The sequence below is a fragment of the Parus major genome, chromosome Z (genome assembly GCF_001522545.3).
Source record: "Parus major isolate Abel chromosome Z, Parus_major1.1, whole genome shotgun sequence".
Taxonomy (NCBI): Eukaryota; Metazoa; Chordata; class Aves; order Passeriformes; family Paridae; genus Parus; species Parus major.
Genome location: NC_031799.1, coordinates 71,618,920 through 71,624,721, shown reverse-complemented (window position 1 = coordinate 71,624,721; position 5,802 = coordinate 71,618,920). Strand labels below are relative to the sequence as shown.

Genomic DNA, 5,802 nt, shown 5'->3' with positions numbered 1-5,802 from the left:
CTGTCTCAGAATGCCTCTGAGCTGCAGCAGCTGAGAGGGTATTTGTGCCTTCCCTTTCTTTCCCTCCTGCGTTGCCAGCAAACCATGCCCTCCTCCCTCTCTCCCCCTCTGCTTCTTCTGTGGAGTATACTCCTACACCTTTGTGGGCATTTGAAGAAGTTAGTGTCTGTTATTTCCTTATCTCAGTGAATGTAATCTTGATTTGTAGAAAGTTTTTAAGATGTACTAGCTGAGAAAAATAATTGGTTCTCTCTCTGATGTTCCCTCCCTCCCTCCGAGAAACCCTGTTAAAAGAAACCCCCCAACCCCAAATCCTTTGTCTCTTGCCCTTCACAGAAATAAACTGTGGAATGCAACCCAGGGAGAGATTACACCCCTTTTTTTTTGCTCACTCGATAGACTTGATTTCCTGAAGAAAATCAGTGAACCCCAAAAACATATGCTGGCTCAAAACCAGAGTGAAGAGAAACCTCATCACTGAGCTAAGCTAGGCCACTCTGGGCGTTCGAGTCACTGGGGGAACCTCCTTACCTGGGGGCAATCCAGAAGCACCTTCACTTTTCCTGGAAGGGCCTGGAGAAAGCCAGAAAAAGGGACCCTGAGTCAGCATCAGCTGCATGCATGTTTCCCTTGGCAGCAATTGTACTTCACTCAGGGATTATAAAATCCCAGATCTTCCTGAACAGGCTAAGAAAGAAAATACCCCAACAAGTTCTGGGACTTTCCAAGAATGACAAACTTGTCCATTTAGCTTTCACATCCCCATTCACTCCTCCTGAGAACCAGGCTAGACTGCAATCCTTTGGCAGGAAAGCACTGCCAGAAGCCTCACTGCCAGGTCCTTTCCCCTTGGCACACAAGAGACAGAAGTTCCAGCTGTCCCTGCACACAACTGACCCCACATCTACATGGACCCCAAGATTTTCAAACCCCCAAATCCCCCATGTCACCCTGGTCTCACCGCACAGGTGGCTCGAGGGTGGCAGCTGCAGGTCCCTGCTCAGGGCTGAGTCCAGGTGCTGCTGGGAGTGGCTGGAAGCGGAGCTGAACACCTCCAGGCCGCCCGGCACGTTCTCCTTCTGGTCTCTCTTCAGTCTCTTGGTGTCTGCAGGGATCTCGGGGCAGCAGTCGGGGCTCTTCACAAGGAGCTGTGGCCCCGCAGCGCGGCCACCATCGGCACCCACCAGGGCCGGCCCTGGCTGGGAGCTCGGGCACTTCTGCCTGCGCAGGGCAGCCCTCCGGGCGAGGTACAGCAGGTGGAGCTCTGAGAAACACCGGGAACACGCAGTCAGCAGCTGCCATCGGGCACGTTTTCCCAGGACAGCGACTGTACGACGCTGGGAGCTCGGGCACTTCTGCCTGCGCAGGGCAGCCCTCCGGGCGAGGTACAGCAGGTGGAGCTCTGAGAAACACCGGGAACACGCAGTCAGCAGCTGCCATCGGGCATGTTTTCCCAGGACAGCGACTGTACTCCTACCAGGGACTGTGAGGAATGGCCAGAAATGCAGACTCTGACCTGGGAATTGGAAGCTGCTCTGCAGAGAACAGCAATGCTTCCAGAGATTTCCAAACTGCAAAGGTCTGAAGTATCCCCATAAAGCTGCAGCACTTGCAGTGCAAGTGAAACCCATGAGAGCTGTGAACACAGCCCCAGCTCTCACAAAGAAGCCTGGCCCTGCTCTTTCCCTGTGCTGACAGAGCCCTCAGTCCTCACTGGAACGACTGAGGCCAAAAAGTGCCATGAGCTGAGTCACGAACCAGCTCCATTACCTGGGACTGAAGAACTCCCTCTGCAGTGAGCCACAGCTCCTCCAGCTCTGCCTGCAGCTCTGACAGGAACAGCTGGGAGGAAAAGAGCTCCCTTCGAGGCCTGCAGGCTGCACCAGCTTTCATCTGGGATGCAAATCCAAAGGGCTCCCTCTCTCCTCTGAGGCCTTGCTAGGCTGGGCACAGTTAGGCTTTCCCTTTGGTTACTGGCTTTGAGAATTGTTTGCCCTCAGATGTTGTGCTGCTTGTTTTTCTCCTGTGTCTCAGGACAGGTAGCAGCAGAGTGCTCCCAAATTTAGGTTATGATTTGAGGCAAAAAAGTTTGGACTTTGGCGCTGGCTTCATCATTTTGGTGGGGTTTTGCTGTTGCTGCAACAGTCACCCCGCTCAGCACCGCCTCGGCAGCGCTGTCACCCTGCAGCAAATTGATTTGTGGGCCTCAGCTGGGAATGGGGACACTGGGGCTGGTGACACAACTCCCACAGGTCAGGCTCAGGCACGGCTCTGCTGCCACAGCAGAGGGCTCGGTGTCGGTGCCTCCTCGGGAGCGCGCGGGGCAGGGCTCGGGGAGGTGCTGCCACTGCAGCATTTGAACTAAAGGCTCAGGAGGTGCCCACACTGCAGACAGGACTGAACTCTTGATCTCCCTTTGTGTCTGTCCAGCTCAGAGCAGCCCTTTTAGACCTCTCACAAGGAATGGGGGCTCTCCTCTTACCAGGCTCCTCGGGCTTCAGAGAACTGTTCCCACTGCTTGTGTTGCCAGGCAAGGCTGTCTCAGCTGCAGCCCTGTTGACAGGCTGCTCCCCTGAACACTCAGGGACAACGCTGACATCCTCCTTGGAAGAAAAACAAAAACAAGTCAACCAAAGATCACTTGGTATTTTCTAGGAATCACTTCAGGCACACAGTAACTGTTGTTCTCCACTCCCAAGGGATGTGGAACAGGAGGGGAGCACTGCCCTGGTGGTTCACATGACAAGTGCTTTAAACTGCAAATTGAAGTTGCCGCAGAGAAGCTCAAGCTGTCACAAAATGATCTCCCAGGTAAAACATGAACTCAGAAAACCAGAATACACCAAAGGAGCATTCGTGCCCTCCCACTCTGACCCTGGCCTATGCCATGAGCTGTAAGAAATCAGCCAGCAGAAATCCAGGGACTCTCCTTTCCCCAGCACGGGTGAGCAAGGACAGATCTCGCTCCAGGCACTGCCCAGGACCGTGTGCTACAAACCCACATGCAAAGCACACATTTCTGGCTGGGAACCTCAACCCACCCAGCTGCTCAGACATGAAATTCCAATTTGCTGCTTTTTGGAGCCCTCTGCTGCTACTCCAGAGGAAAATGTGCACTGAAATTGGGTATTTCCAGGCGCATGTGACAAAAATCTGTAGGGTAAAAAGCATCACTGTCCATCAAAATGTGAATGAAAGAAGCCTTTACTTCTCTAGCTTACAAGAAAGCTCTCAGTACAGACCCAGCATTGTCATTGAGCAGACTTACCTCCAAGAAAGAGGCCATTTCAGGGTGGGGCAATGGAAGCTTCTCCCCCAAGAATCTGCCACAACTTCAACATCTGCTGAGCTCGGGCTGGTGGCTCCGGGCAGGGAGGGCTCCCTCGGTGCGGCGGCTGCAAAGAGCCCCCGGTGCCCTGAGTGCCCTCCCGAGCGGCCATGGGCCTCAGTGCCACCACTGCCCTCAGGTCCCCAGCATTGTCCTTCGTGTTCCCAGAGCCGTCACTGCCCTCAGACCGGCGGCGCCGCCATCGCCTCCCAGTGCTGCCCTCAGCGCCGCCATTACCCTCACCTTTCAATGCTGCCCTCGGTGCCACCATCGCCCTCAGCTCCCAGTACTGCCCTCAGAGCCCCCAGTGCCACCATCATCCTCAGCCCCTCATTGCTGCCATCGCTCGCACCTCCTCACCCCTCGGTCCCATCCCTGCCCTCAGCGTCCCCAGCCCCGCCATTGCCCTCAGCGCCCCGCTCCTCCCAGCCCCCGCCACCTCCGCCATGGCTCAGTCCCCTCAGTCCCTCCGTGGCCCTCAGCTCCCCGTCAGTCCCCTCAGGGCAGGCGCTTCCTCCCAGCCGCCACAGCCCCCGCAGGTGCTCCTCCGCCTCACCGGCTCTTCACGGGCTCCCGCTGCCTTGGGCCCCGACGTCCCGCTCAGCCTCGGTGCCAGCGGCAGCTCCGGCCGGGCCCCGGGGCTGCAGCTCCTGCTCGGCCCGGCCCGGGAGCGGCCGCAGCGGCACCTGCGGGGGGACCCGGCTGGGGCGGTCTTTGGGCTGTGGCTGGGGGGAGAAGGGAGGAAATGAGGAGCGGGAAGGGCCGGGTGTCACTAAAGAAATTCCATCGAGCCCACGGCGAACACGGCCAGAAACCGGACGCTGATTCCCGCGGATCACTATAATTTCTTCAGGACAATTGCCCCGAGAAGCGCCGCAGATTTACTTTTCGGCACCGACTGCTTGGCTGGGGAAAACCCACGGGGGAAACGCTATAGACCCCTCTGAAATAACAAATTTTTCATCTGTGATTGTATATATCGTTTGGAAATCAGTCAGCTACTACTGTTTAAGCAACTGGTGTTTTTTTTATGCAGAACCAGGTCTCTTCTTTCCCCATACATGTTTCTAATTTTTCCTTGTTTCTCACACTTAATCCTCTCACTTTTCTCAAACTTTTCCCCTCGCAATGCACACCCTTTTTGACCCTCATGTTTCTCACACTTTTCACTTCCCATTTTCTGTGTTTCCCTCCCTTTTCCCACTTATGTTTCTCACACTTTTCCCATCAGGTTTCTGTCCTCTTTTCTCAACCTCCCCCCCCCCACCCCACCCCGCTCCAGGCAGTGGGTCAGGGAAGAGCAAGACTCTTTACCCTGCGGGCTTCATTAGCACCTCAAAGGCCCCCTTAGAAACCCACCTGCATTGGGGGACTGATTCGGCATCCTCAGACCCCAACAACCCTTCAATTTTAACTGCACTCTGAGGCTTCACCAGCACCACAAAACCACCAAAGCATCCCTGAACATCCTTCAACAAAGGGGGATGAGTCAGCGCCCGAAGAACCCGGCACTGACCCAAGCCCCTCTGCCAGCACCTGACGGGCAAGGGAAGTTTTTCCCCTGCTGTTGTTTTGGGTGTGGAACATCCCATCTCTGCTTAGTAATTTGTTTTGCTGTCTCTAGTGTAATTGCTTCAATATTGTTTCAAAAAGAGCAACCTGGACTTGTACTTGGATGGTGTAGTAAAAAGTTCCATTTAAGGTCACTACACCTCACCATGACGGTTACAGTAATTAATCGAGATAATTCATAACTAGAGGTGGTCTGGAGGACAATAATAGACAAATGTGTCCTTACAGTCTGTGAATCTGCTTGTAGAAAAGGCCAGAGACTTGGAGATAAAGAAATGATGAGAGAACCCATTACATTTGTAAACTTTATTAGTTGACAAAGACTGCTGCTCAGCTAAGGTCGTGATAAAGTGCTGAACTTTGGGAAGAGGAACTAAGACTTAACAGGTTTATGAAAATTAAGTTTTGCACCCAGGGTAGAATTAAAACTAAATTTAATGATCTTGTATTGTGTGTTACATGGGAGGGTCTATACTATGCGGGGGATACGTAGATTGGGTAGTCTTTACCTTCCAAATACCTCAGCCAGTGGAGAAAGAAAGAGAGTGTAATGATGCAAGGAAATTAGGCTAAAAGAAGCATCTCTATTGATTTTAATAACCTGGCTGTAACAAGAGTTTGCCAGCCTTAGTCCTGTGGGACAGGGTGGTGTCCACGCTGAATGACACCTGTATGATCTTGCAGACAGAAACCACCACGCTGCCTGCCACAGGCAGTGGCTCAGTGGCAGCAGCACAGCACTTGCAGGAAGCGTCCTGGTCTCTGCTGCTTCCTTGGGCTCCTCAGGATCGAGGCAGCCTGAGCTGCCAGGCCAGAGATGTGGGATCGAGGTCCACCTCCAGAGGCTGAAGGGCTGTGACCCAAAGAACCCAAAGGAGCCCCAGTGTCTGCAGAGACTCCCC

General features: G+C 54.0%; 1 long non-coding RNA gene across 1 annotated transcript; it reads right to left on the bottom strand.

The window, feature by feature from the left end:
- Nucleotides 1-1,336: 1,336 nt before the first annotated feature.
- LOC107215740 lies at nt 1,337-4,112 on the bottom strand. Its single transcript, XR_001525227.3, has 4 exons — nt 3,885-4,112; nt 3,269-3,395; nt 2,483-2,603; nt 1,337-1,402 (listed from the first exon to the last, which is right to left on the bottom strand). It is a non-coding gene; the product is annotated as an uncharacterized LOC107215740 (long non-coding RNA).
- Between the last annotated feature and the right edge of the window lie 1,690 nt (nt 4,113-5,802).